Genomic DNA, 27,206 nt, shown 5'->3' with positions numbered 1-27,206 from the left:
AATATAAACCCTATGTCTTGTTCTTGTAGTTTACATATATATCCAATCAGTGTCGCCTGATATGGGTAATCATCGGCTATCGGTATTGGCCAAGAAAATCTGCATCTGTGTACCCCTAATATATACACTGCATGGTGCACAAAAGATGCAAGAGTTGTAAAAGAAAAGTTACACAGTGCATCTTCTATCATGACAATAATGGTATTAATGTGTTATGATAGTTGGAAAAGAGTTTGTCACTGAACTATTGGATTACTTCCAGTAGCCAAAACTTTGATCACTAAATTACTGTTACTGTTTAGACCTGCACTTCTGTAAGTCTGTTTCCTTCAAAGCTAGTTTCAGACTGCTGGAAATCAATGGAAGTTTTGATTAGTGGAGGCTGGGGAGGGTTGTGATTATTACCAATAAAGGGAATTAGATCAAATGATTTTTAACTTTGAAATTTGTGTTTAATCAAATTTAAGATAAATTCATCAGTGAAATTGCCGTTGATTTATAAATAAGATAATTGGTGGCATTCCTCCTAAGTACCACTCACTGGCACTGGGGCTGGATTTTATTGCTTTTATTGCTTAGTCAAACCTCAATTTTAAAATTGCCTATTGAATGAAATTCTCCCTGGACCTGCCAGACAGTACCATCAGTAATACCTTTCCACAAGTAACTCCTTGTCCACTCAAGAACAGTAGAGCTAAGTACTGCTTTACCAGATAACACAGTGTTGTATTAATTACTGGTACTTAAAAATTTTACTAGGCATTTTTAAGCTTATTTCATCCATATGAATCTATTAAAGTAGCCAATATTTAAGGGCACCAGCATATTTTTTAGATCATATTATACATTTTTTCATAATTACAAATTCAGAGCTCACAGCGTGGACCTGGATTAAATCAAAATTATAGCATCGACATAACAGTCATGAAGTACATGCATTGTTTGCAGTCTGACTTCCTGGCATTTAAATTTAGATTTAAAAAAGAAACAATAATAATAATGAGGACTGTGAATTAGTAACAGGTCCAACTGTAATCTACAACCTAAGTGTGAGTATCTGTTAATTAACAAGGATGCACTGTATACATATGGGTGCACCATATTTGATTAGGCTGTCCTAAAATTTTGGTTTCCATACACACCATATTATGTAAAAAGAAAAAAAAATGCCAGTTTATATGCTAATGGTAATGGTGCACCAGGACTTATTTGACATACATGTATTCGTATTTGCTGTGCACCCTCTAACTGAATTCACCATAACTTTGGCCATTACTAACAGCAAGTTCTGCCACCTCAAACAAATACTGTATAACAGATTGGAGATACTGAGACATATACAAACTATTGGTAAACAGGTATCGTGGTCATTCATTGTCCACTGTTTATAGTGCTGTTGCACTGCAGTCATACCTGAATACGATTGCCTTTAATGCATAATTTCTTCCTGAAGGGGTGGATACTAAGACCACAATCCACCGATCCACTGGGCGAGGAACTGGTTTAAAGAGCAGGGCTATGCATTTGTTTTATGTGGTCTAGAACTCGGTAAAATCCATGTTGAAATTTATTTTTTTTCATTTTTTCATTTTAACTCATTCTTGATATGTCTTTAATTATTTCTTTAATTTTTGTTTCTTCTTTTTGCAAACAAAATGATTCCTTGTGTTTCTTCAGATGGTTGGCTCACATATCATCTTCCCAGCTGCTTTGTGTTAATGTTCAGTAGAGTGTAGGAGAAAAGTCACCCAAGCATTAATACTTCATATTCCACTATCACACAGTGTCATTGTGAAACATGGATCTCAGTTACATATGTTTGCAGGGCTCTCAAACATGCTTCTTGACTTCATTAACTTATAGGGGACTCGATGAACAAAATGTTTATTAATTTATCTTCTAGATATCCCACATTTAAGGTGTAAAAATATCCACATCAGTTGATTTTTATTATTTATTTTTTAAATTTTGAATTTATAAAACCAACATGTCTGATGGATCGCCTGCAGGGCCAGACTGACATTCATATGCACTGTGTATGATAAGTATGTGTGGACCAGCTGTCTGGCTCCTGAGGTTTGAGATGGTGTTTTGTATGTGACTTGAGATCTATCTCCATTTTATTCTTCAAAGTAATTTTACACTGTAAAAGACAGATGGCTGAAATGATATGAACAGGTTTATGTACATTAATGTCTTTGGAATTATTCACCTGCAAAGACATTACATGTAGAGACCTAGAAAGGATGACAGATAATACATGGCTATTTGCACCATAGCTCTTACCTTGTGTGTGTTCTTTTTTTCTTTTAGCCATACAGAGAAAAAAAACAGAGAGTGAGCAAGCTTAAAACCTACTGTGGACCAAAGCTAATTGGATGGTGTCATTTATGGAGCCTACTGCAGGGCTAACAATTAGGTTTACATTGGTGATGTTGGAGGGATCACTGCAAGGTGTACAGTGACTGAGCATATACAGAACTGAACATAGATACAAGAACAGTAAGATGAATTGTACATTAAAGGAGTGTTCATGTCCAGTTATTGCATGGAAAATGTAGGCATCTTTGCAGCTGTTTATTTTAATAGCTTTTTTGAAATGTTGCTTTAAAAAAAGAATCTTTACTTCTTAACAATCAAACACTCTTTTGTTACTGTAAACATAAATGTAATATTGATTGCATTTAAGGAGTAATGCGCATTTGACACATAGGGGGTTATTTTCAAAGAAGATCCGCTGGAGGATCACTTATTTTGACCGTTTCTTTTGGTGGAATACGTAATGAACTAAGAATCCATGTCCTATTTTCTAAAGACGAAAGTGATGGATAATGGAAACTTCCACCAGTTAGCTTTCCACATGCTTCAGCGCGGTCAATACTACTCTCCACCAGTAAAAAACAGAGTGACAGCAAGTCAGACTGAGTCTCTCTGGCATTCAACGTGGACCCTATGTTAGAAGCGGCTGTGTGTGTGTGTGTATGTGTATTGTATTACGATCCCAAACTGAAATACAATCCCATTGCAATACATACAATTCTCTTCACTATTATTTATTTATTAGCAGACGCCCTTATAATTTATAATTATAAATTACAATTGTAAGTCGCCCTTATCCAGGGCAACTTACAATTGTTACAAGATATCACATTATTTTTACATACAATTACATTCTTTTTTTACACATTATTTTTACATACAATTATCCATTTATACAGTTGGGTTTTTACTGGAGCAATCTAGGTAAAGTACCTAGCTCAAGGGTACAGCAGCAGTGTCCCCCACCTGGGATTGAACCCACGACCCACGGTCAAGAGTCCAGAGCCCTAATCACTACTCCACACTACTGAATTGGAGTTGGTTCATGCTGAAAATTAAGAGTTTTAAAATTTTGCGCAGAGAACGGGTTGCAGCGTATGCAAGAAAGCAAAAACACTAGACAGACTAGGGGTGTGAGATTGGGGTTTAAATAGGAGGTTAATGATGATAGATGTCAATTAATTAAGCTGCCTAGCTACCACCCCCTGAATTTCGCCCTAAGACTAACATTTCTCTTCAGGGACCATCTTGAGTTTAACAGTACAGTATTCAGTATATCGCTGTCATTTTGGAATGTTTTGATATTATGCTTGTTGAACTATTGACTTAACAATTAAACATTATAGCCCACTTTAGTACTTCTGAAATAAATAAATTGGATGGCTTGCTGATTTTATTCAAAAGCATATCTTCAATGCATTTTATTTATTTATTTATTTATTTATTTATTAATTTTTACATTTTTATTTCCAAAGTATAGTTTGACACATTTGGGGCTACCCTAGAAAATAATTCAAAATAGTCTCACTTTGACACGAAGTGGTGGTCAGATCTTGTTCTGGATCATTTGTTTCGATCATGTTTGTTTGTTTTATGTTGTCCTAATTAAATAAGTGATTAGTAAGACTGAATGGAAATAAGAATGTGCTCAGATATTTTTAAACAGATTAACAGGTGGAAAAATTCTCCAGATTTCCACCGAAAATGAAACCCCTTTTGAAAATCAGGCCCATAATGTTTCTGATGTCACTTTTTCTACTAATCAGGCTAATATATATTGCTGACTTCCTTTTACCTGCCCTAACAGTAATATTATTATACAGTACATAACAAAGAAAGACTATCTCTAAAGCACTAATTGATAACCAAGCCTCTTCAGCATTGCAACCTCAAGCAAGTGTTGAATTTTAAGCAGCCCCTTAAATGGCCGATATAGAAATTTAACATTGTGGTGACCTTATTTAAATTTGCAGAATGACCTGTGAAATGACTTTGTTATGTCTTAACCACAAATCCAGGCACTAAATAACTACCAGCGTTTTAAATTCTTGTTTTATGCTAAAAAGGTTACATGTTTTAACTCGGCATGAATCCTGTAAACATCACAATTCATCAGTACAAGTACTGAAAATGATGGTTTGTTTTCATACTTAAAGGAGACATGAAATAGTGTCCTTAACTTAATCACCACCTTGTTTTACTTAATTTGCATACATTTGCATATTAATTGGACTACAGATTAAAATTGGTTTTGTAATTTTAATTAAGTGTCCACAAAGGTATATGATTAGAAATGTTTAAAATACAGTCAGACATAACTAGAAGCAAAGACTGGCACTGGGCTGTGGGGTTACTTTCAGTAAATGTATGTTTTATGATAGTCATTTTTAATCTTTAGTGTATTATACAGCTAAGTAGACTGGGGGCAGGGTATCTAAATAATTTTCTTCTTTCAAGATTAATGTTATATATTGATGCTGATTTGCAGCATGAAAGTGCTTTGCTGATTATTAGGATTCTAACTAACTGTATGGAGAAACACAAAATATGCAGTAATAATACCTCAATGTACTTATTTTAAAAAATGGTATTTTCTCCCTTAAATCTGAAAACGTTGATCCCAGAAGACTGTTACATATCCAGAGTGAAAGCAGATATGGTGTAAATTAGAGGTGAATCTGGCAAAGCACTCATTCTAAGGCAAAACTACAAGATCTTTTTCTGTAAGGCCCAGTCTAGTTAGTTGCTTTGGAAGACTTGTGAGTAATTATGACCTTGCATTTTGTTAGCAATAAGAAGAAAAAAAATATTTAAATGTGTGTGTGTGTGTGTGTGTGTATATATGGGTGCGTATGTGTATATATATATATATATATATATAAAAAAATTTTTTCAAATCATGCATTTTTAGATAATTGTCTTCCCCCTTTTCTTCTGACTCAACCCCACCTCTGGAATAAGGTAACAGGTGTCGACTGTTACATATTTGAAAGTGGTCAGAAGCTGAGCAGACTGGTTTGTTTGCTTGGAATCGAACATAAAAAAATAATGTTTTAAATATACACACATCTGATCATGAATAACAGTTGTCGAGGTTTAGTGAAACGTTCTTATATATATAAGGAACTATGTGGCTCGTTCTGTATATAGTATGTAGTGGAATCACAGGTTGTTTTTCTTTTCTTTAAATTTAGTCGTTGCAAATGTTTTTTTATTCTACAGCGAAGCCACCAGACCTATAGTGTCGGAGGACAACACAGATCTGAATGGCTCCAATGCAGACCTGCAGGCTCCCTATCAGCCACAGGGGTCGCTGGTGCGCGGTGAACTGTGGATTGCCCTGCCGACCTAAGCACCCCTTACCCGGGCAGTGCTCGGCATATTGTGCGCCACCCCCAAGGAACCCCTGGTCATGGTCGTCGGTGACCTAGCCTAGGTAACCTGCGATCTCCAGGCTATAGGGCGCATCCTGCACTCCATGCGGAGCGCCTTTACTGGATGCGCCACTCGGGAGCCCCTGGAATCACAGGTTTGAATCAGCCTCTCCATGTGATTAAAATTAAGGTATACAAATATGATTTCACTGTACTGAAATTCCCATGTAGTCCTGTCCACACTTCAGGGATTCATTTTAAGATATGTTTAATAATGAATTTCTCTTTTCTACTGAATTAGATGAGGTGAAAGGGGTTCCATTATTGTAGTTACCATATTCTGTCTCCAACCCTTGTTATACCTGAATTTGTGAGAGCACAGCTTAAGCACAAGGAATACAAATGACTTGTTATCTCTTACTCTCATTACACAAAGTAGAGGGTAGGCTGTAGACAATGGAGCATATATCAGTCATTCTAATGAGTCCCACTGATCTCAGAGTATCATTAAAATGACTCTCAGTGGTTTTCTCCTGGAGGGGGTTGTGAACGTAACTTTATTTATACTTCATACACACGGAGTATCTATAAATGCAAAAACTAAACTAAACCCAAGTTTCTGATGCAATTATAGTGAAGCCAAGCTTGCATAATGGAGACTTTGGGGAAACATAATATTACTATAGCATTTCTTTGGTGCGGTTTGGAACATTTTTGCGAAACATTTGGAAGCATTTTTCTCATAAAATACTTAACTATTAAAGTGTTAGGATACTGTTCCTACTGCTAGTACATGAGGTATTTTATATCAAAGTAATCTAACATCTATAAATAAAAAATGTTAAAGAAAAACATTAATAGCACTAATGCACGTTGACATGCATCTGAAGATTGTGGTTTGCAATACAATACCTGTGGAATAGATAAGGGTGGAAGTTGTTCCCTGTAGACGCTGATCCATGCAAGTTAGATACGAAACCAGCCTTACAAATATACTTTGGTGAACAAACTAAACTAAAGTTATGTGACAAAGTAACATGATGTGGAAGCATCTTTGTTGCATGAAATGCTGTATGACAATGCCTACTGAGAGCTCACCAGTACCTAAAGGGTTGTTGGACACCATGCTGTTGTCTTGAACCTTTTCTCCCTCCCATTACATTCTATTCCAAGTCACATTTTAGGAATGACATTAAGTTGCCTAACATTTTTTTTTTTTTATTGCATAGTTGCTGTTCAGACAGAATCACTTTTTCATTTGCTATTTAATGGAGAGGGATAAAAGCTATCCGCATGCAATCCAGAACTCTTTCAGTCATAAATTGATCTGGCCAGTAGCCAGTAGCATATCTCAGTTCTCTGAAGTAATCTTAATGCAGTAAAAAAATTAAGCCCAAAATGATGTCACCTATGCCATCTATTCTATACAAAGATCATTACATACCAATGCATAAGACTTGACTTGACACACTAAGTTTGACTTGTGACCTAATGTCACAATGTGACTTTTTTTAGTTTCTAGATGATAAAGACAAAAGCTGCCACTGCCACATATGGCAGCCATATTGAGGTTGTGTGCATTTTTCTGAAAGCTCCTTTACAGATTTTGTTATTGCCTTATCGGTGTATCTTTGGTACAATATTTTAGTTCATGATTATCTTGAACAAGTTTTGTAATTGTCATTGTCTTAAATACCAACTTCATGTCAGAGATGCAATTCCCATGTAATCATTGCCTTTTCAATATTTTGATTGAACACACCATTTGGTTATTATGCAACTTTTATACAATTATATATACTGTACTACCTAAAATATAGATAGACAGACGCCACTGTGAAATGGGTGCAGTATAATACTTTACATGAAGTATAAATCTAAAATGAGCCCCCCAGAGAAACTTGCATCACTGCACAAAATGTATTTATTTTTTTCTCAGATCACTACCTTTGCCACACAAACTTTAGGTTTTTCTTCCCTGTGAAATCTCTTATTTGCTTTAATGTGATGTTGCCTCGTTGTTGAATCTGTATAGACCTAGTAAGCCATGTTTAAGTCAATGGACTGTATACCGAGCTAATGCATACAAACATCAAACAGCTGCAGGGTTTAAGACTTAACCAGATTTAACATATTTGTTTCTAATCCAAATGTGTTCTGAAGATGCCCCAGTGCAATGGGGTTAAACTGTGCTGGCAATGCCATGACGTTTTGTCCTAGAAAACATTTGCATTTTCTTACTGGCACAGCTGGCTTAGTCAGGTATTTGGATACAATAAAAAGAATGATGCTTTTAATGGTTTTCTTTGAGCATGGAATGCAAAAGACTAATCATTGCTAGGTACTATTACATTTTCAAATGTCCCTCGTGAAGGTAATATATCAATACATGGATCTTAATGATCATTTTAAAAATAAAACATTATTTATTTACATCAGATAAGAATAAGACTCAAATCAGTAACCCTGAGTAATAACTCAACTCTTTATAGACTTGAGGGACAGTGTCTTAGTATTTTTTTTTGTGTGTGTGTGTTCCAGATTATAATCAGTGACTTGAAAGATGCAGTGATTTTCTGAAGTCACATCAGAGAAGATAAGAAATTAATGAGAAGGGGGCTCCCGAGTGGCGCATCCAGTAAAGGCGCTCCGCGTGGAGTGCAGGATTTGCCCTATAGCCTGGAGATCTCAGGTTCGAATCCAGGCTACGTCACAGCCGACCGGGAGCTCCTAGGGGGCGGCGCACAATTGGCTGACCGCTGCCCAGGTAGGGAGGGCTTAGGTCGGCAGGGGAATCCACGGCTCACCGTGCATCAGCGACCCCTGTGGCCGATAGGGCGCCTGTGGTTCTGCAGTGGAGCCACCAGATCTGTGTTGTCCTCCGGCACTATAGGTCTGGTGGCATTGCTGTGGATCTGCAGTGCGAAAAATGACGGCTTGGTAGGAGCACGTTTCGGAGGACGCGTGTTCCAGCCGCCGTTTCCCGAGTCGACAGGGGGGTTGCGAGCGGTGAGCCGAGGATACAGATAATAATTGGGCATACTAAATTGGGGAGAAAACTGGGGTAAAAAATTGGCGACGACTAAATTTTTTAAAACAAAAAGAAATTAATGAGAAAATGGTTAATACTAATTTTTATTAATAATAATAATAATAATAATAATAATAATAATAATAATAATAATAATAATAATAATAATAATAATAATAAATGGTTCTAGCAAACTTACAAAAGGATCCTAAGCTCATGTATTCAACCAAATGTTGAGTCATTTTGAAACATTCTTTTATTGGTAATAAAAAGTACAAAATTTAAAAAAATCTCTCTCTCTCTCTCTCTCTCTCTCTCTCTCTCAATATATACTATAACAGAACTGGTCAAAGGTGCTTCTGTTGTCAATTCAACGCTTGTCTTCTTTCTATTAAGGATATTATCTTCAAGTATTGCTTATCGTTGTTTAGACAGCTTTTTGGGTCTTCCAGTCCTGGGTTTGTCAGTTACAGATGATGTTTTTCTGTATTTGTTCATTATGCTTCGGATACCACACCTTGAAAATCAAATGATGAGAGCTATTTCACTGAATGTTTTTCCTTCTTTATGCAAGTCAAGGTTGTTATAATAGTAGAAACACTAGTGGAGGCCTTGAGTAAATTGTTGATGCTCATAATGCACCAGAGTAGAAAGATGCAACATGTCTAAGACTTTTGCACAGCAGTGTATATTTATTTATTTATTTATTTATTTATTTATTTATTTATTTATGTTTTGTTGCTTTTTTATTTGTTGATGGATTACTTAACTTTATTTTAAATCATATTTTATTCCAGTTTTTTTACAGACGATAACCATTCCTACTTCTCAGAAAAAAACTTTTGTGGAAGAAGCTGGAAATCCTGAACATTCTCTGTCAGAGACCAAGCACTCCACATTGGTCAAGAGACTGACAAAAAACAGTGATACAGATCAGGAGCCTGGATCTTGTAAAAAGATTAGTGCCACTTGCCAGGAAGGACCACTTAACCCACCAGGAACACCACAGGAGCCTAACAAAAAGGAAGAATGAGAAAGTACAGTCCCTTATCATGAAGAAGATAAGCAGCAACCACCTTTGACCCCTGTGGCAAGACGGGTGGGATGGTAAAGAAATGTGATGAGCTAACAAATCAACAAAGACCTCTACGCATCGTGTGGCCTCACAGGTGGTAAGTGTGGGAATACATAATTCTTGAGTTGACAAATTCAGGTAAATCAATGTGTCAATACAAACTAAACATGAAAGCACCTAACACCACTAAAACATGAATTTATAAACTTTAGCCCACAAGCGGCAATACAGTATGTGTATTGAAATCAAAAGGTTTGTTCAGCCAATCAAAATAGTAGGCTGAAGAGTTGTATCCAATGAAAACAGCATGTGGCAACAGTTACATGAGCTCACTTACAGTCAATCACTTTCAAAATAACACATGCACCAATATTTCAAGTTGCAGTCTGAATTTATCTAATAATTACAATATATATATATATATATATATATATATATATATATATATATATAGACGTGCTCAAATTTGTTGGTACCCCTCCACAAAAAACGAAGAATGCACAATTTTCTCTGAAATAACTTGAAACTGACAAAAGTAATTGGCATCCACCATTGTTTATTCCATATTTAATAGAAATCAGACTTTGCTTTTGATTTTTTATTCAACATAATATTGTAAATAATAAAACAAATGAAAATGGCATGGACAAAAATGATGGGACCGCTAACCTAATATTTTGTTGCACAACCTTTAGAGGCAATCACTGCAATCAAATGTTTTCTGTAGCTCTCAATGAGACTTCTGCACCTGTTAACAGGTAGTTTGGCCCACTCTTCCTGAGCAAACTGTTCCAGCTGTCTCAGGTTTGATGGGTGCCTTCTCCAGACTGCATGTTTCAGCTCTTTCCATAGATGTTCGATAGGATTCAGGACTCATAGAAGGCCACTTCAGAATAGTCCAATGTTTTGTTCTTATCCATTCTTGGGAGCTTTTAGCTGTGTGTTTTGGGTCGTTATCCTGTTGGAGGACCCATGACCTGCGACTGAGATGGAGCTTTCTGACACTGGGCAGTACGTTTCGTTCCAGAATGCCTTGATAGTCTTGAGATTTCATTGTGCCCTGCACAGATTCAAGGCACCCTGTGCCAGGCGCAGCAAAGCAGCCCCAAAACATAACCGAGCCTCCTCCATGTTTCACTGTAGGTATGGTGTTCTTTTCTTTGAAAGCTTCATTTTTTCATCTGTGAACATAGAGCTGATGTGACTTGCCAAAAAGCTCCAGTTTTGACTCATCTGTCCAAATGACATTCTCCCAGAAGGATTGTGGCTTGTCAATATGCATTTTAGCAAATTCCAGTCTGGCTTTTTTATGTTTTTCTTTCAAAAGTGGAGTCCTCCTGGGTCTCTTCCATGGAGCCCACTTTCGCTCAAAAAGCGACGGATGATGCGATCAGAAACTGACGTACCTTCACGTTGGAGTTCAGCTTGTATCTCTTTGGCAGTTATCCTTGGTTCTTTTTCTACCATTCGCACTATCCTTCTGTTCAATCTGGGGTCGATTTTCCTCTTGCGGCCGTGCCCAGGGAGGTTGGCTACAGTTCCATGGACCTTAAACTTCTTAATAATATTTGCAACTGTTGTCACAGGAACATCAAGCTGCTTGGAGATGGTCTTGTAGCCTTTACCTTTACCATGCTTGTCTATTATTTTCTTTCTGATCTCCTCAGACAACTCTCTCCTTTGCTTTCTCTGGTCCATGTTCAGTGTGGTGCACACAATGATACCAAACAGCACAGTGTCTACTTTTCTCCATTTAAATAGGCTGAATGACTGATTACAAGATTGGAGACATGTGTGATACTAATTAAATAAACTAATTAGTTTGAAATATCACTATAAGCCAACTATTTATTATCTTTTCTAAGGGGTACCAACAAATGTGTCCAGGCCATTTTAGAATATCTTTGTAGAATAAGCAATAATTCATCTCTTTTCACAGCTTCTTTGCTTTATTCTATGACATACCAAAGGCATGCAAGTATACATGATAAAATAGATTTTAATTTCATCACTTTTCAGGAGGAATGAAGCATTATTTCAATGAGCTGTAAGGGTACCAACAAATTTGAGCACGTCTGTATATATATATATATATATATATATATATATATATATATATATATATATATATATATATATTTTCACAACAGATTATTTAGCATTTGTATTTTCTTGGTGCCACACACTGAGTTAATGCCTAAAAACAATGGATCCCCTGAGTAAGATCCTTTGCTTAAATAGTACTTTAACAGGCTCTAATGGTATCAGCTGGATTCATATAGCAATTAGTTGTACCTGTTTGCTTTATTTAATCGTCCCCACTAGTGCATCGCTTATGTGACTGAACATTTCGTGTTATTGACCATGAATAGAAACAAAACAAAACAAAACAAAAAAAAAACAACCTAATAACACACACTGCAAGGCCTGGGGCTGTGTGTGTTCAGTCTAAAAGTAAAAACGCATTCTTGGCATCTGAATCAGCCAGCATGATCATTCCTTTTATATGCCTGAACTGTTGACAGTAAACATGTATTGTCAGCTAAAACGTATCACATTTTCTATTGTTTAAAAGTGTCCTCAAGGTTTAAAATGGAAAAAAAAAAACAGTTATAGTTCTTCCTCTGGCCTCTGCAGTTCACCAACCTTTCTGTATATTTGTTCTCATTCTTGTGTGGATTTTTCTCTACCTCCACAAATATCACTAACAAAAGACAGATCTTGTAATCTCTTCTAGACTGAGCAAAGCATACCAACAAGATTATTGTTGCTAACATACTCATAAACATAATCTTTATTCAGACATAAATTGGGATTTAAAGAGGTAAAAGTGAATCATCTTTTTGTATTGGAGCACAAATATTTTGTTCAATTTTTTTATTTATTTTTTAATCTGTATGTGGCCTGATTAGTGTTCACTTCATCCCCAGATTATGGGCTTGTTTATTGCAGGGGGTGCTGAGAGGATCAGTAGGTCAGTTTTTCTTTCCAGAGGGTGACTGTTTACAGGTGAAGAAAACAGTATGCCACATCGGCAGGGCAAATCGCCTTTGCAAAGGATTTGACTTCCAGCACATTAAAACTCCAGAAGCTCTCGCGGCTGAGCGGGAGCAGCTGCTACCTAAAGGGATTTTCATCTTTCACTCGGAATGTCTAAACAAAACAAAACAAAAAGAAAATTAAGTAACTGACAGTGAAGGAAATTTGCCTTTGGAATGGATTTTTTTAAATATTTTGTATATATATTTTTTTCTCCACACCTCCCATAAGGCATATCCCTCTGTTATTTACTGAATGCCCTTGCTGCAAACCAATCCTTATGGACAGAATAGAGGTGCAGTTTATGAGAAACGCATGTAAATGTCTACTATTACATATCTACTATTATTAGCCAATATATTTTACACTCATATTTTGTTTGTTTGTTACTGTATAGAAAACCACCCTTTAATTTGAACAAGAGCCTGCAGTAAAAGTCAGTAACCGTAGTTGTTGGTGCTGGTATTGCGTGTTTAATATAGCCAGCTTCCTGGGATTTCTTATAATAAAAGAAAACGAAATCTCAGAAAATGCAAATTAACAAGTCATTTTTGGTGCGTGTTGTTGATTTATTATTATTATTTTTTTTATATATAAAGCTGACTACATCTACAGCTGTTTAAATACTTGTTGGTCCACACATACTGGGAATTTTGTAAAGAAAAATTGGTACTAATTGAAGACCCTTCACTGTTGATTCCTCAGACGTGCATTAACAGGCACAAGTCTTGGGGAGCCCCCAGCTACTACAGCCCGCCTCCTCCCAGTAGTATTCATTGGTCTCCTAGAGGGGATAGGGGAAAATATATATAAAAAATGGACTGACTGTAAATATATCTGAGGCTGGGGCAGAATGTCAGCTAGCATGTCGACCCAAATACAGTTGTTCAATCACTGAGGCAAGTTTACAGGGTTGCCCAGTACACTGTAGTATTTTATGAATAGCAAAGCATTCCAAGCTCCAAATCCCTGGGGAGGGGGTGTTCAGCAGGGTATTGCAAATGCCATATGTCCTTGACACACCGTCTATGGATGCCAGATCGGACGGAGATGACTGGTATTCACCTTGCTCCCCCAGTCTGATTTGTGGTTACCCATTACTTAATGTGTTCAGGTCAGGATCTTTCTCACTCTCTGGATAAGAAGTCTTACATTTCTGTCCTGCTCTGGATTCTGGATTTGTTCCCAGCCTCTTTGCCCATATCTGAACTAGATTTTGCTGTCCAAGTATCTAAATCTGGTATATGTCTGACTGCCTAGATGATTATTATTATTATTATTATTATTATTTGTTTATTTAGCAGATGCCTTTATCCAAGGCGACTTACAGAGACTAGGGTGTGTGAACTATGCATCAGCTGCAGAGTCACTTACAATTACGTCTCACCCAAAAGACGGAGCACAAGGGGGTTAAGTGTCTTGCTCAGGGTCACACAATGAGTCAGTGGCTGAGGTGGGATTTGAACCGTTGACCTCCTGGTTACAAGCCCTTTTCTTTAACCACTGGACCACACAGCCTCCTTGTTCCTCATGCTGATCAGACTGTCCTAGTTTTGACCTGGTAATTGGTCATGATATTGCTGCCACATCCTTGACCTGATGATATGCGGAAAACTAGGATTTTCAAGACAAATCTAATTTCGTTTATTATTATTATTATTATTATTATTATTATTATTATTATTATTATTATTATTATTATTATTATTATTAATAATAATAATAATAATAATAATAATAATAATAATTAAAGAAGCTGTGTCCGTTACAGTTTTAAAAGTAAAAGAGCATGCATATCTATATTTCAACCTCCTGCCACTAAGTATTTGCAGGAGCATGCCTTTTGAATGGAGGTGTTTCTGCTGGTTTCGAGGGAAGAGGAACATGAACTGGACTGTTTTTTCGTGTGGTGCTGGCACTACAAATGTTGTTTGGATGGCTATAAATTGCAATGGTCTGCGACAAGCACAAAGTGGACAAGAGACTATAATATCCTGTACATACGTATATTATAGTGGAAATCCCTTTGCACCCACAGGGATTTGAATTGGAAGAAACCCAACCAAATAGAAATAGTATATACATGTAAACTTTGTTTTTCCATAAGGGCTTCTGAGATTATTTGTGTTTAACTGCCAGATCTTATAACAATGTCACTTTTCACATATTTATTCACTTATCCGTTTATATAATGGACATATATAAGGAGGCTGTGTGGTCCAGTGGTTAAAGAAAAGGGCTTGTAACCAGGAGGTCCCCGGTTCAAATCCCACCTCAGCCATTGACTCATTGTGTGACCCTGAGCAAGACACTTAACCTCCTTGTGCTCCGTCTTTTGGGTGAGACGTAATTGTAAGTGACTCTGCAGCTGATGCATAGTTCACACACCCTAGTCTCTGTAAGTCGCCTTGGATAAAGGCGTCTGCTAAATAAACAAATAAAATAAACTTAAATTAATTATCACTTATCTGCACAAAACCGTATGTTGCAGAATGAAGAAATCCAGAGCTGCTATATGTTTCAAGATAGTTAGCATATTCCCCAAAAAAAGATATTTGCTCACCTGTAATTTTTATTTTTATTACTGATGATTTCAATAACATTACTTTAATGTGAAAAAAAAACCAGCTTAAGCAAGAACAGAATGAAAGGCGGTCATTAATCCTTTCCTGGTAAGACAGGAAAACGTTGTCGAACCCAGAGGTTGTCAGGCTAACATTAAGGGCTAATTTTGAAAATCTAGCATGCAGTCAATTTTAGCGATGCCTGGGGGGTGTATAAGGTAGAAGGCTGACACAAGAACTAATTTTCTCTGGGTTATTTACTGCAATGCATCATCCATGGGCCCTCAAATGACATAAAGTTAGATAGATTTTTTTTTTTTTTTAAAGAAAGAATATTATCACTCACTTAGACTTTATGATGACATTCAATATTTGTTCAATATGTAAGTTGCAACACTTTAGCAATAGGAGTGGAGAGAAGGAAAATAGAAACGCAGTCCTTGTCAATATATCTCTTTAATAGCAGTTGTCAAGGTTAATTCACTTTACCTTGGCGACTTTACAGTGAAAACAAGCTAGGGCAGCAGGGGAAATGACAGAAAACATCCAGCCAAGATGTTTGTTTGCTGTTACCTACAGTATATGAGCTATGCAGGCTCTCTGGCTCGCGTCTGATAGCTATTTGTTGTACAGAGAGCTGCAGCATAAAAAAAAAAAACTCTTAATACTATTGTGTGCCTATAACCATCTGTCACTGCTAGCCTGGAGATGAGAGGAAGATTACGAGGAATAAACACTGAGCTGCCGAGCATCGGTAAAGCCTTCTGGCAAAAAAAAAAAATCATGTGGGGACATCAAAGACATTCTAATTCTGAGGCAGTCAAGGATTACAGTTTGTAACCTGTGCTGTTAACAGATAAATGACTGGCAATGTTGTAGCAGAGCTGCAAGGGTCCTGCCCGGAGTACTGATGATGATGATGATGATGATGATGATGATGTAGGATACACTCTACTGGGGTAATTTCTTAACAAAGCCCTTCTTTTCTTGCTTAAATGCCACAGGGTTTAGGCAGGCATGTAGCTTCAGGGCCATCTGTAAATATTTTTACATTTTTTGTTTTGATTTGCCTTGAAGTTTTTTTAGGATTCCTATTCAGCCAGGATATTCACTTTAAACCATTTAATCATTTCATATTTTATAAGTAGAGGATTTGTTGTTGAAGAATTGTTGCAAACCTTGCCTTAAACAGAGAGTATGAAATCATCCAATAAATAGTAGTTAACCAATGACACACAATTTCCAAATTCTTAAATATACAGAATTGGACCTGTTTGACATTAAAAATGTACCTTTGCTTCATTACCTTAAAGAATGATTGCAATCATTCAAAATGGTTTCAATTCTGATGTATTCTAATACTGCGATATCATTTTTCTGTATTGCCTAGTCAACTTTTATTTGACTTTCTGGTTATTAAGAAATCATTGATATTGTGACCTTTCAACTTCCTTCATGATGTAGGATTGCTCACAGAGGTGATTTTGGTAGGTCAGGGAAAGGAAATGACTTCTGAACAACCTGTGTAGTAATTCTGTTTAGCCACAACATTACCTACAGTGGACTTTGGGAAGATGATTATCTGTGAAAGACTCAAATAGACTAATGTGGCACCCATATTCATGCTGTGCATCTGTCGGCTTAGGACCATGTAGCACTACACTATTTATTTTGGTCACTACACTTGTGCATACATACCATCTAATATTTATGAAAACCAGACTAGCTCATTGTCTCTACCTTTGCGCAGTACTTGTCTCAATACTTGTTGGAAGGCAGGGATGGAAATAAGACTCCCATTGCATTGCAGTTTGACCCATTCCTGGTTTTACTGAGTTTAATAAGACACACACTGTGGCAAATCAAGCTTGTATTAAAACCTGGAATAGGTTACACTTCTATGCAATAGGAGGCTTATTTCCATCTCTGGAGTGTAGTGTGTGTAATAACTAGGAATTCAATTCTTTTTGAACATATATGAATAGCAGCAGTCAAAACTAAAGTCCTCAGTCTATTCCTGGGACAGATGCAGCCTACACTGATGTGCCAGTGTGTGTTAAACACACCTGTGGAACCCTATTCTCTGCTACAGCAATACGGTAATGTATACTCAAATCTGAACACAAACATCTTTATGAGTAAACATTGACAGTTTTGTAGAATTCTGTATAAACAAGGAAGAATGTTTTTTTAATGACATTGCTGGTCTGCAGAAAAATGTACAAGTCCGTCAATGACATTCTATTTTTCAGTTCCAATCCCCAGCTATTTTGGACATTCCTAATTACAGCCAATTGTGCTTTCTTTCACTTTTTAAGTGTCCCTTTAATGGGGTGTCTATATTTCAGTATCTCATTTAATTTATTTTATATTGTTCTCTATAGTAAATAGTGTTTGAATTTTAAAACACACCTCTTGGGTGCAACATAAAGGAGAATTTTTAATCCTACATTTCTAAATGAAAGAATGCTGTATTTTCCTTTAAAAATGTATTCTAACGAGTTCCCATGTTTTAAGCAGATGCATTTTCTAATTATTGTTCTATTTAACTATATCTCTACGTGTCTATGCACTCCCAGCATGACAGACAGTTTCCTATGGAAAAGAAAAAGATGAGAAAAAGACGACACAGCTGATGGTTCCTGTTTCCCCGGTGACAGATTTATTTATTAGAACCCGAGATGACACATGTTAATGTACCACATACCTGCTGATCGGCAAACTCTCCTGCTTCAGCTCCAGTTGACAATTAAGACCTGGGTGACTAGCCAGGGGTTAATGCTCCTCATTAGAAGAACTAGGTCATTGCTGTGGAATCAAGTCTCTTACAAGCAGCATGGGGGGGGGGGGGCACAGTAAATTCAGCATCTCAACAAACACAGCTCTTACATTAATTAACCTCCCTTTTCCTTGTTGAAAACATTTTGTTATCATATATGCACATGGCCATTCACCAATTAATTGCAAGAAAGAAGCTAGTTTACCGTCATCCCAGTGGTCGCCTTGGCTTCCTGTGCGGGAGATCCATTATTTCAGGGAACAAATTCTGTCTGTATGATGAGTAAAAATGGTATTACAATTAAGAAGGGAATCATGGAAGAAATCAGCTTTACCACAGGGGAAACAAGCAAATAAAAGCCACGGAAATTAAAATAAATAAGCTTTGCTAATACCTCACCTTAGGAGTCTCATATGAACACAGCAGAAGCACGGGTGCTTGTTTTCTGTGTTATTAAGCTGTTACACAGGCTTTTGACCTTCAGCAAAAAGCTTTTGTAGAACAAAGCCATGTTCTTTGCAGGAAACAAATGTATCCATGTAACTTGACCAATATAAAAGTGCTTAGAAACATGGTCTGCCTTGGAATTTGGAGATAAATCTGAAACGACAACAACTAGAAATAATAATTTAGATAAGATACATAACGTTTCTGATTCAAGTTTCAGGTACATGGCTGGAATTTTTCGACCAGTGTTTTGTTTTAAAGCAAAAGAGAAACCTTACCTTATTAAAGCTTACAGGTATTTAATATTGCTTTCTTGAGCTGAGACAGTTGAAATATGTTCAAAATGGCTTTTAATTGTTGCCCAAAGATTAATTTCAGTACTTTCAAGTACTCTGTGTGAAACAGTTTTCTAAGTTACACATTCTCTTATGTCACCTCTTTTCCACCAACACACAGAGCCTTATATCCTCACTTCTGCTGGGCAGTGCAAACAGATTATAATTGGATTCTCTGTTTAAAATGCAGCAGTTGCTTGATATCTACATAAAGCAGAATCCTATATATCATTAATTGGTAAAACACTTTATACATGTACAATATATGTATAGAGTGTGTGAGTGAGAGGCACTTAAACAGTTGCCAGCAGAATAAACAGGTACATTTTCTTCAGTAGTCCATTACAACTAAAAATATAAATTAATCCAATATTATCCAAGAACCACAAGCAAAATTTCCTCTCTCATTTTAGCAGTCTATATGAAAAAAAGTACATTATCAACTAGTATGAACTAGGCATATAATATGCTGTGTTTTTTTCTTTTCTTAGGCAAAAATCAATTTCCAGCTTAGACAATTTGTTAAGACTACTATTTTTTACTATCTACTTGTTGTAGTCGGTTTTCAAAAGTTGGTAAACAGAATTTAAAAACACCAGATAAATGACAGGAGTAAAATGTGTTGGCTGTCATTTGTTTATAGGATTGTTAAGAGAAAGATGGCAATAAATTTAAACCTCATTTGCTATCCCATACTTCCTCAATATAGAGTTGGCTGAGTCCTGCAATATTCTTCATCCATCCTGCCATGACTGTAATTCATGGACTGAATTCAAAAATGCAAATAAGCAAATAACATCCCTAAGCTATACCTGTTTTTAATCACACTCAAATGTATGGGGGTTTTAGATTTAATATTGCTCCTGTCTGACAACAGGTATTTCCTGTGAAAAAGATGTTCTATTTCAGTAGCTTTATGACCTCAATAAATCAATGCAGAATAAAATAATAAAGCTATGAATTGGCAGATTGTGCTGGAACAAAGAACTGTATACCCAAATAATGTTGTTTTCTTTAAACAATGTCAGCAAAGGCTTGCTGCAAGATTAATGTCATACAATTAATAGATCAAGCCTAGCTGTTATTTTTTATTATTATTATTTTATAATAGCTATAACAATGATGTTGTGAAATCTTTTTTTTCCTAAATATTTATTGGTGCAGCACCTGCTTACATTCTCAAGTCATTGCGTACAGTTCCAGAATTTTAGAACCTCACATTCCATTGGAGATTTTGATACACTAGGCTCTTGGCACTTTTGGGTGCCTGACATGGAAGAAGCAATAAAATGTTTGTTTAATTTGGCAACTGCCCTCTGCCCTCTTCTTGGACACAGTTGTGCACTAATCAAGATCATAGTCCCTTCCATTGCACTGCTCTGAAACTGTGAGATAAGTGTTAGTCACAGTCATTAAAACGTGCATGTTAGCTAGCACTACAGAGATTTAGAGACTATGGAGGAAATGTTACTCCAAAGTGTCACAGCATCACTTTTTTTTTTTTCTGGAACGAGAAAAACATCCGCTAAAGTGAAAAACTAGAAATAAACAACTAACAATACCTAAGAGCACTTGAATTACATGTACGAGTTATTTTCAATGAGTGTTTTTCACCTTTCAGAAAAAATGTGCTAATGACACTTCGGAGGAAATGGCTTTGTGACCCCCCCCCCCAAATAGCTTAATTTGTTTTAATGGAAAAATGGGTTGCATTGACAGAACGGTTTTGTAGCCAATATGTCACAACTGATCTCGTGTCAATATAGGTATTGTAAATATCTAAATATTCATTATATATTAAAGGTACATTAAATATGTAAATATGTAGAGCATGGTTAATATCTCTGTAGTGCAGAACACATCTTAGATCAGTGCGGCTATATACCTGGTATGGCATGATGTTGGTGATATATTTCTATTAACTTTGTTGAAAAATACTAAGCAGACTGTACTGTTTAATTTCATTGCTGTTTTTGTTTAATCAATTACCCAAATACCACCTACATCTTTTGGGGGGTAAATGAGAAAAAACAGTCTACATTTTCATTGTTTTTTAATAAACCGAGGACTGTTCTTCATTACAAGTACGTTCTTTTGTACACAATGAATGTCGTTCAGTCCGTGCAATGATCAATTTTAATTGCACAGCTGGCAATGAGGAGGATTGTTGCCTGATTTGGAATATTCCCCCAAATTGGAGGGTGTACAGAAAACCCCACTGAAAAACATAGTATAGTTGTGCTTAGTTTCAAAGCACATTATTTATTATTTCACATACTGTTTATGCACCAAAGGTACAATCTTTATAAACACAAGACATAGTGACTACCGGTATATGATATAAGGGAAAGTGTTAACTGTATTTGTAACACATGTACATTGAAATGCAATTTGTATAATCAGTGTGTATTGAAGCCGCCTGCCCTCCTGGAAACTGTTTGGAAACTAGATGCAACGTCTTGAGGGATTTATCCCAGTAATCAGAAACTATAATATATAAATTAACAAAAACATGGCTTAGGTTATTTATCGCCCTTTTAGTGCACTTGACGTTAACTGCTTGGGCCATCACAACAAGGGGAAGTCTTTGTGCTTCTGAAGCTAGACCTCTCATAAATATTCTTATTTCCTTGACTAATTAAGCATGGAAATTATTAATTACAAAATATTCTAATTGAACATACAGTCCCATATCGCTGGGTAACATTGCATAGGTGTTTTATACTGTGGAGTACTAATGAGCTTTTCCATCGTTGAGGATGTAAAAGTGTGGTTCCATGATAGATATTATTGCCATATCAAATAAGCAAAACCAGGCTTCTTTTTAGAACACTTAACTTTTCTTCTTGTCAAAAGGCACCTTAAGCAGAAACATATGAAATCTTTTGGGAGGGATAGGGAGCAAAGCATTTCCAAGATATTTTGTAAAATGCACTGTATCTGAAACATGTGAGCATAAATCACATCAGATTTTGATGTGATGGATGTCTAAAGCACCAGCAAACAAATAGCATGTGCTAGTGGCAGGATATGGGAGTAATATGTCATTGTTTTATTTTATTTTTAGCTCAAATTATATATATATATATATATATATATATATATATATATATATATATATATATATATATATATATATATATATACAGTATATATATGTATATATATATATATATATATATATATATATATATATATATATATATATATATATATATATATACAGTATATATATAATGGGTTGGAAGATATCTGTGTCCTGATTGGCTGGTAGGCATTCCAAGCCATTGATTTATTACAGTACAACCAACGGGTAAAAACAAGTCCCAGCAACTAAGATTTTTTTTCCGCCAAATAAAAACCAAATAATAATACAATGTCAGACTTCCTCCATGTACATTTTAACTTGTTTGGTGACTCCAATGTCCACACATTCCTAGAGGATTTAGACCGCAACAGTTCGGTAACAGAACCAACAGCAATAATTTTTAAATAAAGGTCAGGGAAAAAAAATGAAACCGCAAGCACTACAAGACACCTCTCTCTCAGTACTGCTGAAATGAATACAATTGAAGCCAATAAAGAAGAGTGGAATACTAAAAAAGTTAGGGCTGTGTCAGTTTTTAATGATTGCGCAGCACAAACAATAATATGGACTGGAAAACTGCACCTAAGACTGAAATAAAGACAGTTTTAAGAAGTTTCTTTGCTGAAGTGATAACATTAGCTGGCACACAGTATTCAGTTAGCAGCTACACAAGCTTGCGAGCTGGCCTGAATCATTTTTTAAATTCTCCCACAGTTGGACGATCTATAAAACTAATTTTACCCACTTTAAAAGAGCAAACAGCGTCTTCATTTATGTCCTGAAAACTTACACACGACAACAAAAAGACAAGTCACAACATCACCCTGCTGTATCCCAAACAGACTTAAACAAACTTAAATCATTGGTACTCAGGACACAGATATCTCCCAATCCATTTTATAAGCTAATTTAAGAAGCTGTTGGGCACCAGCTGAGAAAGACAGGAAGTCCTGAAGTTACATCCTCTCTGCAGTACCGTCGTCAACTCGTAAACAAAAGGCAGAAACAAACTCCCCTACTCACCAAACAGTGCCACCTACTGCACAGTCTGTCCAACTGTGTAACCAGCCATTTAATTTAGAAAACTGTACATTCCCTAGTACAGTCAACCTCATGAGACAAATACTGAAACTATTCAGATAATTTATTAAATTTATTTGAATGTATTTAATTTAATATTAAAAATAATGTGTTTATCTATTAAATTCATTCGTACTATAACATTTATTGGAACTATTTTTCCTAGCGTAGTAATATATTTAGGAAAAAATAAACCTATATTCATTTTTAAATACAAATGTGTTTATATCTATTTCTAAAAACTAGTAACCCATTTTATAAGTGCAGTAAGACACGACAGGGTTAGTTGTGCTAGAATAACCACACTTCCATAACTATGCCCCTGGGCATGCGGTTATTCTATACATATATATATATATATATAGCTTTTTCCATCCAGCTGAAGGACTTGTAGTCCGAAACGTCCTGATATATATATATATATATATATATATATATATATATATATATATATATATATATTTGAGAAAAAGGAAAACTGCTGTGTACCAAAATGATCAATAAGAAAAAAGAAAAGGATATTTCAGGTACTTAAAAAGGTAGAATAATTGATTACAAATCAATTACACCATGTAACAATTTTTTATTTTTTTTTTGGTTCCTGGGTAGTAAGTGTTATTTCCTAATTGCTTATGCCTCAAAAGTATAGAAAATGGCTATTATTCCCCACAAACTTTGCTTTTGTGACCAGGACAGTGATATTTTGAAATTTACCTATTTTCCAGAACATTCCAGATAGATTCAGTGCTGAGTAAACTTGGAGTAACTTCTAGAACTTTTTAGAACTTTCCAGTAATAAAAATAGTAGTATAAATATGGGGGCCCACCAGTTCAGTTTAGTTCCAGCTGCCTAAGTGGATACATATCTGCATTTTTCTGAGATGGCATCAAGAGGCTGCAAGCATCCGGCAGACGCATTTTGCTATGTCTGCGGCCAATTTATCAAGACAAGAGCGAAAAAGTACTCAGTGGAAGCATCTGCTAAGATGTGTGAGGCCTACAAGGCATATTTCGGCATGCCTGTCAGGGATCAAGACAAACCCTGGGCACCTCATTTCACCTGCGAGCACTGCAAAAAAACTCTGGAAGGTAAGATGGACAATTGTTGCTCGGAATTTTATGTTCTAAAATTTGTTAAAATGTTTAAAATTGTAAAAGTTTTTAATTTTAAAATGTTTTACAATTTTCAATGTTATTGAAAAAATATATCATATATGAAAAATGTTGTGAGAATATCTTACACATTAGTCATGAGTGAAATAAATGTATTTTTGTAGGATGGTACAGAGGGGAAAAGAGAGCCATGAAGTTCGCTATCCCAAGAATTTGGCGGGAACCCACTGACCACTCAAGCAACTGCTACTTCTGCATGGTGGACCCTTCCAAGCAGACCGAGTTCTCTGTGGGGAGGAACAACGTCAAGTGGGAGCCACTGGTGGACCCCCGGAAGGTGCTGATGCCACCACTGCACATCAAATTGGGCCTTATGAAACAATTTGTAAGAGCTCTAGATAAGGAGTCGGCAGCCTTCAAGTACCTTCAAGACTTCTTCCCTAAGCTGTCTGAGGCAAAGGTCAAAGCCGGTGTCTTCGTCGGACCACAGATAAAGAAGATCCTGGAGTGCAATGAATTCCCCAAGAAGCTCACTAGTAAGGAGAAAGCGGCTTGGAACAGCTTTGTCGCAGTGGTTCGGGGCTTCCTGGGCAATCACAAGGCCGAAAACTATGTGGAGCTGGTTGAGACTCTGGTGCAGAACTACGGCACAGTGGGCTGTAGGATGTCCCTCAAAGTCCATATCCTTGATGCTCATCTTGATAAATTCCACCAGGATATACTGGACTTTGAACGCCGCTACCAAGGACAGTATAACGAGAACATGATGGGAGACTACATTTGGGGGCTGATTCGTGAAAGTGATTTACAGTATAATTGTAAATCTCGAAAAACTACTCACTTCTAAATCTTTTGTAGTCATTTTTGGATTACTTTAGTATAAATACATGTTAATTTGGATTCATATGTTGTTTTTTTCTGACGTTATGTGAACGAAAAGACACAAATTTGCCCGTTTTCTCATTGGAAATAGGTAAATTTCAAAATATCACTGTCCTGGTCACAAAAGCAAAGTTTGTGGGGAATAATAGCCATTTTCTATACTTTTGAGGCATAAGCAATTAGGAAATAACACTTACTACCTAGGAACAAAAATTGTGTTACATAGTGTTATCAGGACGTTTTGGACTACAAATCCTTCATCGGCTGAATACAAAAAAACAGTGCTTTAAGAAGTTGATAAAAAAAAAACAAGTAGTCTTTTAAACAAAATTCCAGAATGTTGATGATGATGATGACCTCAGAATAGAATGTTCATTCCAAATGGCTCCAAAGTGCCTAGTTTGAAAATAAGTTCACATTCCTTTTGTTTCCTGACAGCATTAGCTCCATAGCATTGAACCAACCATATATATATATATATATATATATATATATATATATATATATATATATATATATATATATATATAGGGCTGGTGAATAATTACATTAATTCTTCATGTTGATCAAAAGTTAGAGACTAGAACCTCTTAAAACCTCGGTAATCCTATCAGTTTAAGGATTTCAAGCCTAGTTTTTAAAAAAAGGTCTTTATCTCTGAAGTTGAATGTGTAGATTAACACAGTAAGGAAAAGTCTGTCTTTACCAGTTTGTATAACCCAATCAAAAGGGCTGAATTCTATTTGTTTTGTTTCAAGGGAACACGACAAAGACCCCAAGGCCGCCTTCAAGACATTACTAAAGTTGAAAGAGAAGGGACTAAACTTTCAAGTGTCTGTCCTTGGTGAGACCTTTACTCATGTGCCAGGTATTACTTTTAACATATTTTTTTCATATTACATGTTTAGAATTTATTAATATCCTCAAAGGAATTAAAAAAAGACAACATAACTTTTAATTAAATTGCCAGTAACTTATATTTTTTAACTGGTACATTGTCTGTATATTCAAAATGTTAGCTTTTCATGCTCTATTCATGGATACATTATGCTATTGCTATAACCAGGGCCCGGTTGCACAAAAGGTCTCAAAATGGTAAAGACCATTTTAGGTCTTAGTCTTAATATTTAAGCTCAAAATAAATAAGTCCTGTTGCACAAAAAGTCTTCATTTGAGCCTGATCTTAAATTGAAGTCTATTTTGTAAGCCCCCCTATCACCAGGTTTAAATAAAAAATATTTTAAAAAACGGTATCTGTTGACATACCAGGATGGCAGCACATGTGATTGTCATTGGGGAACTTCTAAATTAAAAGGCATTTCCTCGTGAAAGAATATTTAAGGACAGAATATTATTCTCCAGTAGGGAAAATATGCACAGTTTATTTTTTAAATAAACTATATTATTAATACATCTGTTGGGGTTGGTTGCTGCAATGGTGAGTACAGTACTAAAATACTGTATTAACATTTGTTTTAGTAGTAATGCTCATTTTGTAACAATTCAGTCAAGGAATTTACAAATTAACGTGTAGCAGGCTTCATTTCTTGCGATAGGCCTACGCTTTTTGCATTGTACAATAACTTACTGAGCGCAAAGTGGAACTCGAAAGAGTCCTGCTCTAGTAGTACCACAGAGTCGTTAGGTGGAGAATCCGATGTAGTTTCACTGCATGGTTCTCAACACCGACAAATAAAGAAAAATGCACAGGTTTAGTTTCGAAATAACCCTCATTTACAATATTTTATTCCATTAATAATTTTACAGTGTTGTTTTTCGTTTTTAGTTAAACTGCTAGAAACTATTCCGTTTTTCAAAATGTCTAAATAACTGGTTCAAGTAAATTTTAAGTGCAATGTCAAAATTAATCAAATACAGATATAATAATACTGCAGTGCTGTAAATTCCAGTAGTAACAGTGTAAACCACTGACAAATGGTACTTGGATGGATTTAAAAAGTAATAATTAACAGAACGTAAAATCAAGTTATACATCCTACATTTTAGCTTATCAAGTACCCAAATACTTCAACATTATCTTCTTTGCTTTACTGAACATTTCTTTCCAAAACCATACTTA

The 27,206-nt window shown here is 35.9% G+C and overlaps 1 pseudogene; it reads left to right on the top strand.

Annotated features, from left to right (window-relative positions):
- Positions 1 to 27,206, top strand: part of LOC117406647 (glycosyltransferase-like domain-containing protein 1) — a 92,534-nt pseudogene that overhangs the window by 47,659 nt on the left and 17,669 nt on the right.

Source organism: Acipenser ruthenus, chromosome 10, assembly GCF_902713425.1.
Source record: "Acipenser ruthenus chromosome 10, fAciRut3.2 maternal haplotype, whole genome shotgun sequence".
NCBI classification, from domain to species: Eukaryota; Metazoa; Chordata; class Actinopteri; order Acipenseriformes; family Acipenseridae; genus Acipenser; species Acipenser ruthenus.
This window is presented reverse-complemented; position numbering and strand designations above follow the sequence as displayed.